The following is a 16,695-nucleotide window of genomic DNA, read 5'->3' on the forward strand; positions in this document are numbered from 1 at the left end:
AGCACAGCAGAACAGGGAAAAGCACTGCAGAGGAGATCTCAGCCTCCACAAACCCTAGCTCATTCCCCTGCTCCAGAACAGACTTTCTACCTGACAGGCTTGGAGCTGAGCCAGGTGGAGAGTAAGGGTGGCATGTCCCACATCCAGTACACAAAAGCAGCTCTGGGAGAAGCAGCCAGTGGGCCCAAAGCTGCTGGCTTACCTGAGTTATCCAGCCATACCTCACTGCACCACTGTCTCATCTTTCTTACTTCCCCTAATTTTTTTAATCCATGATTTTGCACCTCACTGTAATAGCTTGGCCAAATCTGAGTGGGGTTCTTTGATGGCAACACCCAAGGGAACATGGCTGGGTTCCATGTTCCCTTGGGTCCTGCTCCAGGTGGGTTCCCAGCACATACAGATAATTTCTAGCAAGTTTTTGGGTTTTTTTTTAATATGCATTACTTTTTTTTTCACATTGAGAAGAACAATACAGGTTCCTCACCTGTTCCTGCCCAGAATGTCCAAGTCTTTTGGTCAAAGTGTCCCCTGCATTCCTTTGGCTGCACCCATGAAAGAAACCTGAAGGCCAGTGCCCAAACCAGGAAGTTTAACCCCCTTGAGTTACAACTTTCACATTATTAGTGCCTGAAGACAAACTCCAACAAACCAAGAGGCGGCAGATCAGCTCAAAATAAGCAGCTGAGGAAAAAGGTTGGAGCCCAGCCAGGCTCATCCCAGCAGGGTGCTAGCCTGGGGACTATCAATGCAGGGTGACCCCAGTGCAGGGAATAATGTGCTCCATGATTCAGAAAGGCTGAACAAATGTTTCATTAAGCTATATTACACTAATAATATACTAAATTGTATACTAAAAAGATACTACACTATACTAAAGAAAAACCCATGACTGTCTCCAGGCAGTCAGACACAGCTTTGCACATTCTACGTGTGCCAAACAACAAGAGTAGTGAATAGAAATACGAATTGTTTTCCCTCATCTCTGAGGTTCTCACTGCCTTCCCCAAGCAAAATCTTAGGAGTGAGAATGATGTCTCTGTTCAGAGGATGTGAATGCCGCAGGGGACCCCTCGCAGACGGCGTTGGTGTCCCCAGCAGGTGGCAATGCAGCCTGACAGCACGGCCACCCTGTCACTGCAGGCACCTCAGCTCCTCAGCTGCTCGCTCCTACCTCGGGACAGCTCGGGTTCGGCTCCTGGGAAAGGCACTCACAGAAAAGCCCACACGGGAGAGGCTGTGTCTGTGTACTGTGTGGGATGAGACGTGTGACAATCAGGGAAGCCCTTCCGAAATGCACGGCCTCTGAGTCATACACAGCCCTGGGAAAAAGAAAAAAACAATTAGGAAATCTTTCCCAGTCCTGCCTGAAGCCACACAAGCTCTCCATAGTGCAGGACAGCTCATGCTCAGGTTATCAAGGAAACACTCCACATACTGGGTGACAACACTTTATCTCCCCACATCAGCTTTACAGACAACACTTTATCTCCCCACATCAGTTTTACACAAGCCCACAGTTTTACAGGCATTACTCCCAGCCTGCAGGGAATAGAGAGCCAAGCACTCCCTTTTCCACAGCCCTTCACTCTTTGAAGTCTGCTGCACCAAACATACCTTCCCTTAAATGCCATAGGGACTGGGGACATCCCAGAAGGGCAAGAGCATCAAAAAAATCCAACTGGACATATGTGTAAGGGCACCAAGGCTCACCACTGGGGTATTTGTCAAGGGAAAAGCCCAGCTTAGGTCGAGCTGAAATGGCTCCTGTAGATGGGCTTGCAGTGCTATCTCTCTGCCCAACAGGGCAGAGTTTTGGTACAGAGTTTGGCATAGTGGTGCCAAACAGCTTCCTCACAGAAGACAGGCAAAGCAGCCCTTAATTGCAGGGGTTTCCCCAGTTCCCAGAAGAGATTTGGAACAGTTTTCTCTGTAAATGAGGCGTTCCACCTCTATGTGACACTCCCAGTAGTGGACAGCAAGGGATTGATCAGAGCAACCTTGGTCTCCCTCAGCTGCTGCTTGCCTTGGAATTTCCAGGCAATCCCCTGCTTCAGCAGTGCATGAGGGCAGAGAAGCACAAGGCAAGGAATTGGGCCCTAAGGAGTGTGGGAGGGTCTCAGGCTGTGCTTTGTTTCAGGTTTTCAGGGGGATCTCTCTGCACAGCTGGCGTGCAGTGCTACCATGCAAACTCACTCTTAATGCAGCAAGCAGCAGATAAGCCCAGGCCAACAGACTTAAACCCCAAATTCAGTGTCACTGCTGGATAGTGCAGCACCTCCATAGCTGTGCCTCTCAACTTACCCAGCACAGTTCAATAACCTTGGCAAAAGGTATTTTTTACCTTCATGTGGGCCAGTTCTGGAGCTGCAACTGATTGAGGGCAGTGTAGGATCCAGCCCCTCTGCAACAGCTGAACACAGGAGTCAGGGGAATTATTTAACTTTGAATGTTTGGTCAAATTTCAGACATAGCTAATAAGCTTGTGCCTGACCTTACAAGCAGGTCTTGGTTGGATCCCAGCAATATCTAACAGGTACAATTTTGTTGCTTCATTTTTCTTTTTGTATTTGTTTGTGTTGGGAGGCGGGGGGAGAGTTGGTTTGTTTGGGTTTTTTTGAAAGAACAAGCAAATTCTTCCAAGAGTGAGGATGCCATTCATCAAACATCCCCTTACCATGAGCTGGAAACAGATACACCAGCACTCTCGCTTTAGGACAAATGTATTTACATTCCTCCTGCACTCCCTGCCTTTGCCAAAGATTTCAGTATATCACAACATACCAGCTGGGCTTCAGAGAGCTCCTTCCCAGCTCTGGAGGAAGGATCAGGGATGCTGCTACTGCAGGAGTGATGCTGCTTGGCTTGGGTAATGCCCTGCAAGCCCATAAAGGCTGCTGGCACCACTGCAAACATGGCATCTGGGGTCTGGGGATGAGCACTGCCCTTCAGCCTCGTGCCACCCCACTGGCACAATTACCCTTTCAAACAGGGGATGAGCACAAAGATCTCTGTCTCCTGGGTAGGTACAATGCATGGCAGCTCTGAGACCCAGAGAGATCTGGTGTATCTTTGAATCCTGCAGGATTTTTCCTGGGTCAGTATCAAACCCACTCCCTCAAATGCTGTTGGGGAAAAGCAGAACAAAACAATTCTCAATAGAGCTGCTGATTCAAGACAGTCTGCTTTGCCTCACCCACAAAGCTTTGTATTCTCAAGCGCTTCCCAAGCCAGCTGTCACCCTTAGCATGGTGGTCCCTGCCTCTCCCTTCTGCTGCAGACACTTCTGCTTTACCTCTCTCCCTGCCTCATTCACCCACTTGGTTTTGTGTCCACGCTGCCACTTTTGGGGAACAAGGGTGGCAGCATTTACTGTGGATCATTTCACAAATCCAGTTTACAGCAGCACAGCAAGGGGAAGGCAAAATGCAGTGTGAGGGGGAAGGCAAAACAAAGGAAACACGAGGAAACTGAACCCTTCCTTCCTTAACACAAGGAAACCTGAACCCTCCTGCAGCTCACAGGGAGGAAGTCCAGGACTTCCCAAGAACAACCCCATTCCCAGTATTTGGACATTCCGGATGCTAAGAGTACCAGCAGCAAGGAAAGTAGAGAATACAGTTCTTTTTCATGTATCCCTCAACTTCAGAGTGACAAAACCCACTTGTTTTTGCCACCCTCTTTTCTGGACAGGACAACTTGCAGCCATCCTTCACTCTCAGATGCCCTGCAATGCCTTCATTTTCCCCAGAGGGTGAAAGACAACAAATTTGGCCAAAAAAGTACAATAGACCCTCTAATGACTGGCCATGGGTATGACAGTACCCTGCTCTGCTTGCTCTGTGTCAAGGAAGACAGACAGAAATGGAGAAGGCACAGAGGCAGCACCAAAACCAACTCGTAAGCCTTAAGAAGGGAAAAAAGAACAGGACTGTGAGGAGCCATTTAACTCCATCTCCTCATGGCTGGGGAATTTCTTGCTAGCAGGACACGTGTCAGGCAGCCCTTGTGGAAAGCTCATTTTGCAGCAGTTGCAATTTGCTGCAGCATTTGCAGCGTTGGCAGCCTGTAATCGAATCCACTGGGAGGATTTTGCTTTCCATAAATCCCATTGGAGCCAGGCCCATAAATAGTTCCACTGTAGTGTAGAGCTGCATACAAGGCAAGAGCAAATGTTCCACATAATGACTGCTGGCCTTAATCACACTGAGGAGTGGATCATATTTCCACCATTTTGTCAAGTTTTATTATAGATCCCCCTCTTGAAGGATACCCCTAAGTGGTGAGGGGGTGACCACAGTGGTGCCAAACAGCTTCCTCACAGGGGACAGGCAATGCAGCCCTTAATTGCAGGGGTTTCCCCTATTCCCAGAAGAGATTTGGAACACTTTTCTCTGTAAATAAGGTGTTCTGACTCCATCCTGACACTCCTAGTAGTGGACAGCAAGGGACTGACCAGATTTTTATGAGTGGCTGCAAAAATAAAGAGAGACACACCTCCAGAAACAAGCTTCAGGACACTCCAAGAAAATCATCATAAAATACAAACTTTGAATAGAATTATATCCTACATCCAGGGATACCCTTGTTGGGAGTTCATAGCTCATTTATCTCAATGGGAAAGAGGACAAACCCCACCTGGGTGACAGCTACAGCAGGTGGCAATTAGGTGACAGCCACACCCAGAAACAGCAGAGCAGTTCCCAGAATTGGGCTCACCACCCCATTAGATTGCAGTGTTAATACCTGCAAGCCTGACAAATTCATCTGCAAGAAGCTGGGCTCCAGACCAGAAGGGGAAAGTTGCCAGTGGAAGCTTTTGGGAACCCCTGGTGGTTCATCATCACAGGGGATAAATCCAAGGTGTTTATACCCCCCCAAAGGCTGGGAAATATCCTGTTCCAGCAGGGCTGACCCCAGGCTTTACAAGCATATGGAGAAGACAGTCAAATGTAGGGATCCCAAATGAGTACACATTAATGAATCTGGGGTTTGGGAGCACACAGATCCTTCTTAAAACAAATCATCATTCATCATCCTCTTTTATTATATTCACAATGCCAGTTCCCTGGTTTTCAGCAGCAGTAATCTCCTTGACTCATTCCAATAATCATTTGCCTTCCATTGAACAGTCTGTGCATTCAAGTGTGGAATTACTGCTACTTTGGAAACCCCAGGAGAATAATATTAGCACCTACTCCCTATAGCCCAGATTTGGGACAGGTGGTGTCAGCAAGGGGGAATGGACTTTCTCTGTAATAAAAGAAATATGATCTGACATGCTTTTAGTGGTTTAAATATGAAAGGTATTTTACTGCAAGAGGGCCAGATATGGGACTCCCTGATATGGGACTCTTCCCAGCTGCAACTGGGAATTGCAGCTGCAATTGTCACAAAACCTATGAGGAAAGCAATCACCTTCCTACAGGTTTCCCTCCTTCTTTTATTTTTTACTGCAATAAGAGAAAAACAAAACAAAAAAACCCAAAACCAAACCTAAACAAACAAACAAAAAAGAATAAGTAAAATATATCACTGAGAGAATACAGAAATATGGACAAGGAAGGCAAATACCAGAGCCTCACCTTCTTAGGAAACCAGGCCAAGAAGAGTGAATCACATTACTCAGACTATTTTGCAAAGTATTCAGTTAGAAAATAGATTAGATAAACCAGAACAAAACTCTTTAACAATCCACATGCAGCTTGAATCTTCCTTAGATAGATGATGGACAAATTCCCCAATGAATTGCACCATTTGGAAAAAAGAAAACCCTCCTAACATTACTAACCTCAACACATTACTAACCTCAACACATTTTCAACTGTAAATGGTTCATGCTGTGCCCATGCAGAGCTGAGTCCTTTAAGAATTTCAGCTGATGGAAGTTTCACGTGCCATCCTGCCACCATTTCTGGTCTGAGAGGAAGGTCACAGAATGCCAGCATGGTTTGGGTTGGAAGGGACCTTAAAGCTCATCTTTTCCAACCCCTTGTCATGGGCAGGGACACCTTCCACTAGACAAGGTGGCTCAAAAGCCCCATCCAGACACATCATTTCCAGATGTGTCTCCTCTGTCGAGTCAGCTCAAGACAGTGCCCTCACACCACTTTTAAAGGCAGCTTTGAGAACTCCACTAGGAACCAGGAGAAAGCCTCCATCCACTTAGGGCTGATGGAGGTCTAACCCACTAGAGGTTAGACTCAAGCTTATGACATCTCTACATAACACTCTGACAATTCCCTAAACCTTGTCATTTCATCAAAAGGAAAAAAACCTAGAGAAGTTCTTAGACTCAGTTCTTAGACTTAGAGGTCTGGAGGTGGTTTGAAAGGTGCCCAGGTGAGGCAGCCTTGCCTTGGACTCAGCAGACAAGTCTCCTTCCTCTGCCTGCAAATGAGCAGAAGAGCCAAGCTGGGGCTGTTCCAATGAGTCATTTGGCTGCTCTCTGCTCTGGTTTTCTCTCATTTCTTTTTGCTCATTTTCCAGCATCTCTGATGCAGCGTTTCTCATTATTTCTGGACATGGCACACCAAGGAGAAACCCAAAACAGAGTTTGAAATCTGAAGATGCTTCTTTTGCATTTGTCATACTGCAAAGAGTAACATTTTTACTACACTTAGAAAATGCTTAAAAGCTGCTGAGGAAGAAATCAGTACCTAAAACTCCAAATACAGAAATAGAGAACAAAGCAATGCAAAGTTAATACTATGATTCCAATATTATGCCTTTCTGAGTCATGTGAAAGAGAGTCTGGGAAACTAAAAGTCTTCACAGAAGTGCTTCATTTCCCAAATGAAGAAATGTGTGAATCATTTCTCATCTGATTAACCCATTATCATCATGCCCTGCCATTGATTATCCCCTGTAATAAAGTCAGGAAAGTACCACCATGGCAAGAAGATGAGCTCTGGCTGGATTCACAGTGCTCAGGAAGAAGGTAGAAATCTCGTATCTTGGGGGAACCCCACAAGCTGGGGGTGCTCAGTCTGGAGAGAAGGAGACTCAGAGGTGACCTTATCACTCTCTGCAGCTCCTGAAAGGTGCCTGTGCTCAGGTGGGGTTGGGCTCTTTCTCCAGGAACTGACAGAACCAGAGGACACAGTCTCAAGCTGTGCCAAGAGAAATACAGGTTAGATATCAGGAAAAAAAATTTCACTGAAAAAGTCATAAAGTTCTGGAATGGCTGCCCAGGGAGGTGGTGGAGTCCCCATCCCTGGATGTGTTTGACAAAGCCTGGATGTGGCACTGGGTGCCAGGGTTTAGCTGAGGGGTTGGGGCTGGGTTGGACTGGATGATCTTGGAGGTCTCTTCCAACCCAGTCATTCTGTGAATTCTGTGAATCTCAGACAGCTGCCAGCCCTTTAGCTGGCCAGCTTTTAGAACTTCAGCCAGCCCTTTAGAGCCCTTCTCTCCTTGCCTCTGGCCAGGCCTGCCAGTGCAGCTAGAGGGAGAAAGCTGGGCAGAAAATCTCAGGGCTCCCAGGCAGCACTGCCCAGCTCTGGAAGCTTGCAGGAGATTGGGGCTGGGGATTCAGGCCCCATGATCTGGCCACTGTGCAGACTTGAATTGCCCCCAAAACTCAGAATAGAAAAAGCTGTGCCAGACCCTTGTTTAACTGTTCCCATCAATTCAGCATCCAGTATTTGCAGATGACACCATTTCAAGGTACTGGGTACCAAAAATCTGTGTTTACCCATCTACCTTGAACCCACTTACCAGACTGCCTGCCTATATTTGTGTCTGCTTGTAACCTGCCCTAAACCAAGACACCACTGTTTCCCATTAGGATCCTTTCCTCCTTAGTTTAAATCCTAATCATGCAACACACAAAGTACAGTGTAATTCATGTTCTTGGCTCCAGACACATTATTAGAAACAGACTTAGTCATCACTTGCTCCTTAGAAATCCATCTTGTAGTAACTGATTTTCAAAATGACATGAGTTGAGACACTTTGATTTGGAGGATGTTCTCCTTAAAAATCCATGAAAGGAGGCCACAGGGTGGTTTGGTTTTAAGAGGAGAGTGTGCATCACTTTTTGAAAACCCAAGACAAAGTCTCTCAAAGTCACTTGTGACTGCTGAAATCCTTGTCCAATAAATAACAATTCCCATCCTCATTACTGAGCAAAGGCTGATGGGGAAAGCAGGTCTGCATCAGAGGGAAAACAAACCTTCAGTGGCTGAAGCTGCCAAAAACACATTCCTCCTGGCAGATATCTTCTCCCAGGAGCTGCCCCTGCCACTTTCTGCTGGGCTGTTGTCTTCAGCTGTTCAATCCCTCTGCAGCAAAGACATTGCTCCTCCCCTCCCAGCAGCAGACAGAGCACAAGGCTTCACAACTGTCATGTGTCTTCAGCTTTCTCCTTCCTCTTGAAAGGACAGGACTGTGGGGTGAGAAAGACTTGTCAAGTTAATTAGGGACTGAGCAATGTTAGTTTTGAACTCTGCTGTGAAGCAAGCAGGTCTGCTAAACTTCGTGCACTGGGAGTGGGGACAAAGTGCTTTTCAGCATTCACCACCCTCAGACAGAGAAGCAAACATGCTAGCCAGGATTACCAGCATACTTGTATTAAGTGTTAAAACCCACAGCAGACAGAGTTGATTATGGTTCTTTAATTACTGATAAAATTATCAAAACACTAGAAAAAAAATCTTTGTAAAATTGCAAATATCCTTTCTAAGGGATAGATAAAAATTCTGCCTCTATAATGGCAACAAAAGGAACTGCAACTGCAAGAAGGTTAAAAAACAGAAAAGGAAAAGGTGATGCAAAGAGAAAATGGAAGAGACTACAGTGATGCTCTGAAGAAACTTAAGGTCCATCTAATTTTACAAGAGACTGAGGGTCTCAATTCCTTTCAGATCATAAAAACCACAACTGGAAGACAGATACCCCCAACAACAGCAGGCACAAATGTGATATCCCAGCCTCACACCTCTCAGGCTGGTCATTATGCCATTATTAAATGTAGAACAGCCCCCCACTCCAAGGCACCCTATAAAGGCTGGGCTAAACTGACACTCAGCCCAGGAAGAGGAAGAAGAGAGGCACTGGCAGGAGGCTGCTAACATTACAATACTTCCCATCCAACAAGGGAAAGGTTGGATATCCACAGCCACATTCCAGATTGATTCTCACATCCCCCAATGATCTCAATATGATTTTACTGTAATAAGAAACCTGCACACTCATTGCAGAGAACAGCATTGAAACTAGAAGATGGTATATTTTGAAAACTGCTGTACAAATACTAAGTCCCTAAAATCTTGCAATTGAAATCTGACCAATCATCTTTGTTCCTGCCAACTCACTTATAGAATTAATAGAAGAATTTAATCAGTCATTTGCTGTATGTAACATTCAGAAGGACAAATCAAAAATGAACACACATGAAACAATTTCACAGATTATTCTGAAGGAGGTGCACTGGCTTGCATTCACTGCAGCACAACTAATTTAAGGAAGCCATGACATTGTGTTTTGTGCTAGACAACTCTTGCATGGCAGCATAACCTTTCAGGACCCAATCTCCCACCTATTCTACAGCCTCCAAAACTACAGAAGTGAAGCTGCCTTCCACTGTACTTACCACTGTGACTAAAATTGTCTCTGCTATAAAAAAAATCACCCAAATCAGCTTTGGCACTTAGGGTTCAGCTGCACTTACTCTTCCCACTTTAGGATCTATATTTCTCAAACAGAAAAATAGAAGTAACCTCCTAAACAAAGTGTTGAAAACCTGCACATGCACACAGAGCAGCCCACAGCCAACTGCTGCAGTTCTATCAGCCTAATGGAGTTGCTTGGGATGATGAGTTTGGGGAAAAGTATTCAATAACAATACCAGGCATTTTTGAACTACTTTTGGGAGTAACAGTCCTCTAAAATATGTCATCAGCCTCGTGGTGGCAGCTCTGAAGCGTCTCATATTGCAAATATCTGACTCTGACAGAAGTTTAACGAGCAGGGGTAAAGCTCTCAGGGCTAGCAATTCAAACAGAAGTGGCTGATATATAAGCCTGATTTATATTGCACTCTAGGAGACCACCAAACACCTGATCACATGTGGCTTATATGAAACTGCAGCTTTAGAGATAATAACTGCAAGGGCTGCAGGCAGAGGCATAGACAGCCTGCACTGGCTGCCAAACTCCAGGCAGCACAAACAAACTTTTGTAGGGTTTTCAAGGTGCTGTCACTCCCTACAGCCAGAAACCCTCTCAGGAGATCCTTTATCCCTTGCATTCTAACATCTTGCCCAGTCCCACAGGATTTCCACCTCCTGTATCCTGCAGCACTTTCTGCAACAGTCACTGTGTATCTCCTAAAAACCTCTGATCTCATAGGTCACACAAGAAGCAAAGTGACATTCTTGAGCTTTAGCATGTCACTTGCCTGCCTCCAGCTAAATTAGGAGAGCAGTGGCAGCAGTCTATTTAGAGCCAGCACAGCTTCTGACAGACCCTGAAGGAGAGACATTTCTTACTTCTACATCACTGCTCCCCAAAAAAACAGGCTTGCACTGAGGAGCAGCTTCATTGGGAAGGTTTTGCAGTGCTTCACCAAGGTTGTTTTCACACACAGAGTGAACACACAAACATTAAGAGCACAGCACAAGTGGCCTAGCTCCATCACAGCTGGTTTTAAACAGCTTGGCCAGGTTCATCCATTGGATGGCTGGCAGCAGTGAGACCTTCCTGTGCGCTCTCAGCTTGGACTGCAGCATGACTGGCTTCTGAGTCTCCCCTCTCCCACTAACAGCATTAAGGGGCCCACGTTGTCATCTTGTCACGTTTTTGGGAGGAGGCTCTTTGCCCCTGACTGGTTGGAGAAGTGTAAGAAAAGCCTGGCTGGCCCTGCCTGCAGCCTCCTTTGCCTTCTGGGTGGAAGGCACCTCTCCAGCCATGGGCTTAGCACTGGGAATGATCATCCTGCTGGGACAAGAGGGTACAGTGCCACCAAAAACCACCTGCTAATGGTACAGAACAATGTCAGTTCAGAGAGAGCATTGAGTTGGGATGCCTGGGAGGCTGAACAGCATTAACCATAGAGGGATGCCACAGCTGGGAGTACCACAGGGAGCACTGCCACCAGACACAACAACCTCAAACTCCCAAACCACCAGCCCAAACTGTCAGCTCCATCTTTCCATGTCAATTCTCTAAATACAGACACTTTTTACACAGGATGCTTAGAAACATCATCATAGTGATTCATGAGAAAAGGGGAGCTCATCAAATGCTTTATGTTCATTTGTGTCCTCTCAGACAACTGTGATACAGATACATTCTAGATATTGGTGGGGACCTCTATCAGGACTTCATAAGTCTTGACAATGCTACTTCCATTCTTAAAACAGCTTTTTGAGATATGTATAATGTGAATGATTATATGATAATGTAGTTATATGATAATGTAGATATGTATAATGTGAATGATTATATGATAATGTAGTTATGGCCATCTTTCCCCAAAAATAATCATCTTCATGGGTATAATTCAAAATGCACAAATATTATCTGAAATCTACACAGGTTTCATAAATCCAAAGTACTTACTGCTAAACATGGAAATAGTTGAAAAATTTTGGTTCCTACAGCTTTGTTCTCACTGGGCCATCTCAAGATTTGTATAAGACTGAGCTATACACGCCTTAAATTCTAACACAACAGCAAGAATCATGCAGGTAATTAAAAAACAGGGTGTTCCAGTGTATTAAACACATTTTGGAGTGTCTGAGCTTTTAGTGTTAAGCAAATGCAGACTGTGTGCTTGGCAAAGACAGGATTCCAGTGAGAAGGACAGAGAACACATGATCTCAGAGAATTATGCTCATGTCTCCAAGCTCCTTGTTTTGAAACCTATCCATACCTCATTGAGAAGTCTTACTAATGACTGAAGCGAAAATGAGGTCTAGATTGTGAAAGCACCAGGTTTCCTAAAACCAGATATGATCTTTGAGTTTTGTTAGATTTCAAGCCCAGTTGGTCCCTAACAGAAATCAGCAAAATTTAAACCACATCACATTAAGCCAGTCAGTCCTTTAGTTCCTGGTCTGACTCAAGACCTGGAGCACTTCATGTCAAAAGAGAGAGGGAGAAATAAAAAAGTGGAAAAAGAGGCTGGTGCCCCATAAGTCACAATGAAACCTTCCAGGCAGTGCAGGTATGTGGACACTGAGCTATCTTTCTGTGCCCTTTCCAAGCCTAAAGTCACTCCATCTCCCAGTAGAGTAACATGGGATGCAGGAAAGACAGATCATTCTAAATGGCAGTAATTTAAATCCTCTGCTGTGTGCTCCAGGGAAAAGAGTGGAGGGAAAAGCCAAGGGAATCTCTGCAGCTCACATGTGGAGCTCTGAAGACACAGGAATCCCAGTTGCCCAAAGCAGCACCAAGGGAATTTTATCCTGTGCAGTGTGAGATAGCATGCAGAATTTAACATCTTATAAACTACACAGCACCCCTCCAGGCCTGCCAGCTAGTGCTCTCCTTGGTGGAGAGTCCTGCCTGGTGGCACTGGATGCTCACATTCTGCCTCCATGCACGCTGTTGTTACATTTAGCCAGGCACTGGCATTTCAGAGCCTGGTTGCTCAGTGATCTATAAGCTGGTGCTCATGCCGAGGAACCCGAGGTGCCAAAAAATGACTGGAAGCTTTACAGGACAGTGGAAAGCAAAGAGCACTTGGGTGGCACTTTCTTCCACAGGGAAAGATGGCATTAGGAAGGTGAGCTGCCCAAAGGTGGGGCTGAAGGCAGCCCCCAAATCACCTGGGCAAGGGTGAGAAGCAGCCACACCTTCAGGAAGCTGCTCCCTCCCCCTGCAGGCACCCTCCCGGGGCAGGGTGGGAGTGACAGACACTCCCAGCTCTGCAGGGAACGCCTTGTATGTGCTGCTGCCAGTTGCTGGGGGACGCTGACATCGTCTGGGACAGAATTAGAAAACCTTGAGCAGAAGGACACAAGTGCTAAGTCAGCCATGTGCTATATGTGGCACACCAGTTGGTGCCTTCTTTCCCCTTCTTTAGGTGCTCATTCCTTTGCCTGCTCCTTCAGCAAGGTTTGACTTCAGCCCGCACTGCCCTGTGACTGCTACGTGCCCCTGGCTGCATTCAGGCTAGCAACACCTTACGTAGCACCCAAAGGAGCCAAGGGACAAACCTTCCCTGGAGCCACCAGAGCCCTTCACTTGTCCATGCAATCCCATCTTTGTGCCATTACATAAAGCTGTGTGCAGTTTACCCATCACTGCCCTTCCCACCACCTGCAAATCCCATGGGGTGCTCCTGGCTGTCTGCTGGTGACACCCCTGCAGTCAGCTCGACATCTCCCGTGCTGCATTCTGCTCCCAGACCTCCTTCCTGACAGGCTCCTGTGACCAGGACCTCTAAAACATGCTGGCCAGGCAATTTTCCAGGCTTCACTCTCTTCTACACAAGTTTCTACAGCTTAGCAGGATGTTCTGCAGCTCTGACCATCCTGGATAGCAAAAGGCTTTGTTATTTTGTTGGAAGTGGCTTCCATGCTGTGAGCACTGGAAAGCCAAATCATTAGCAGATTAATTAGGCACACAGCCAACATTACAGCTAAAGCTGAGACCTTAAAGTTTGCTGGAAGTGGATGCCTGGCTTAATACTTAAAGCCAGTGATGAAACATGCAAGAATCAAAACAGACAAGCAGTCCCTCTCTCTCACAGCACAAATCACACGTTGAAGAGAGCACAAGGAACTCTGCAGCATCTTGGTGTGGAAAAATGCAACCAGCCTCTATCAGGTCAAGAACTGCTCATGAACAGTAAAATGGATTATATATTCTTTCCAAATCTGTTGTGAATTATGGTAAGTCATATATTCCTGATAACTGCCTAAATAAAGTCATATATTCCTGATAACTGCCTAAATACCCAGTTCTTTCCCAGACCTTATCAGGCTCTTGGTTTCAAACAGTCTTCCAACGTGTACAATTAAATTGGTGTCAGAAAAAAAAATATCATTTGCATGTATTAATGTTAAATTTCACTGAACCTCCCTCCTTGTTTGTGCTCAGTAGGCTCCTCCATGAATATCTTTGTATTTACATTAAAAAATGAGACCATTTCTCACTTATGGGCTGAATAAAATATGTGTTTGTGCCATGGGACAGCTCCAGACTGCTGCAGTCTTTCTGAGATTGCTGCCTGCCAAATGGTTCATGTACACTTGTAATTTTTCCTGCTGACATTGCAGGCACCCAGCCTTCAGAAGAGGAACACAGCAAATATTTAACAGCAACAGGTGTCAGATAGGAGCTGATCACAGGAAAGAGAAAACACATTAGCTGAAATTATAGCAAGTAAGTGTGCATGGGACAGGAGAAAGTCTCCAGGAAAAGAGTGCAATATGCTGACTGCACTTAGGTGTTTCTAAATATTCTGTATTCTCACATCTTGCTGAAAGCAAACCCCCATCAGAGCAACCAACACTTCCTCTGGTGCTTGATCTGGTATACTGCCATGAACTCACTAAACAAATAGAAGTTAATTGCATTTTCAGCTATTTTAGGCAGCAAAAGGCAAAAATCTCAAAGGGAGATTATGAAAAAAATTCATTATGAAACAGAGCAGAAGCAACAGCACTCACCTTTTCTTCCAACAGCTCCAGGCTTGCATAATCCCCTGAAATAAAGAACATCTTGTCTTCTACTTCACAGTACCCATTTAAACCATCAGCTCCCTCCTCCTGAAGAGGGGCCTGACTCCCTGGGCTACAGGAATCCCAAAACAGAGCTCTCCTTTTAAAACTGGACCAGAAAGACAGAGATCTCAGAACAAACACACAGGGGGTGCATCCCAGGTATTTCCATTTCCATTTTGGTGTTGCAATTGATACCACCTCTCTGTGACTTTAGCCTGACAAAAGGAACACATTCCACTTGAGAAGTGTCAGAATGAATCATTTCAATGATCTGGATGTAAAACACAATTCCTTTATGGTTAGTTCAACTAAATGCAGCCCAAATGCATAGAAGTTTTGCATTGGCCAGAACTATATTCTTATCAATTAAACCAATAAAGACCAGGCAAGCCCCAAGCAAGCTCCCTGTGTCAGTGAGTGGCAGGGCTAACAGGCCATGGCTTCCAACCAACACCTTTCTCACTGCTGAATTTTGGAAAAGCTGAAGCTTCATCACTGTTCCTTCCCCTCAACATGAGCTCCTCTGTGGGAGAGCAGCATCCCTGCACTGCCCAGGAGCTGTGCACCCAAGAAGGCAGATGCCCATGAATTCTCATTCCCAGCTGCTTTCCCTGGGACATGGATGTTGGCTAGTCCCAGCAAGCACAAGGGAGACCCTGGATTTTGCTCTGGCAATCCTGCTTGCAAAGGTGCATGCTAAAAGTGAAAAAGGAGCTTTCCTGCTGCAGCCCCTGGAACCCACAGCCTAGAGTGAGATGGAACAGCACTGCCAGAGAACTGCAAACCTCAGCTCCCATGCCAGATCACAGAATCATGGAATATCCTGAGCTGGAAGGGACCCACAAAGATCACTGAGTCCAACTCCTGGCCCTGCACAGAATCACATTCTTTGCCCAAGAGCATTGACCAAACATCTCTTGAGCTCTGTCAGGCTTGGTGTTGTGACCCCTACCCTGGGGAGCCTGTTCCAGTGCTTGACCACTCCCTGAATGAAAATCCTTTTCCTAACACCCAACCTAATCCTGTCCTGGCACAGCTGCATGGCACAGGGACACATCTCTGCATCACCTGGAATGACTTTGCTCCCTAGGGACATACCTGATGTGTTCCCAGAGATGTCTTGGGACACATCCAAGCTTGCCAGGCAGATAAACCTGTGGTGTCCTGTCCCAACACAGAGAACTAACTGGATTCAAATCCCTAACCCAGCAATTGAAATAAGGACTTGCTATCCTCCTCCTCTCCCATACCTGTTTTATCTTCTCATCCAATCAATATACAATTATTTTGGGTCAGCACATCACAAAACCACCTTTACTGGCAGAATTAAGCATGTCCAGACACATCTGCATTATTACACAGGCCAAAATTGTGCAAAAACCCCATTAAGCTTGTTCTTCATTCCTGAAATACTTTCTTCCTTTAAAAAATATATTTGGTGGTGGCTTTTGGGTTTATTTTATTGCAAATCACAGGTGAGCATAGAAATTATTAGATCATCACCAACTCTTTCTTGCAATGAAAGTTCTCACAGGTGCAGTGATGCATAAAAGTAGGTTTAGACTATTTCCATCCAAGTCACACCTCTGGGATTCATTGTACTGATGGATTCACTGAAGTTTGGTTTGTGCAATGTAAAACATCAGAATCACTGGAGATGCCCCCATCAGGCCCCTTGGGGATGACAGCCCACAGGCTCCTGCTGGTCAGCAGCAGTGCAGAGTACATGCTAACACTTTCCCACACAGTTTAGCAGAGCAAGAATCTCTCCATAAAGCATCTTGGAGGCAGCCAGCAGAGCTCATACATCACAGGCTTAAAGGCAGAGAAATAGGAAATAAAGTCCTTCCTAGTGTGTGTTCCCTGAAGCAGAGGCTGAGCCAAGACTTCAAATTATATCCATCAGTACAGGACTACTGATTCAAAAGGGATGACTCAATTTCCATCAGGTCCCTTGCTCAAGGTCATGGGCTGTAGCAAAGAAGAGATCTGAGCATGATCCTACATGAAATGAA

Source organism: Melospiza georgiana, chromosome 7 (genome assembly GCF_028018845.1).
Source record: "Melospiza georgiana isolate bMelGeo1 chromosome 7, bMelGeo1.pri, whole genome shotgun sequence".
In the NCBI taxonomy this organism is placed as follows: Eukaryota; Metazoa; Chordata; class Aves; order Passeriformes; family Passerellidae; genus Melospiza; species Melospiza georgiana.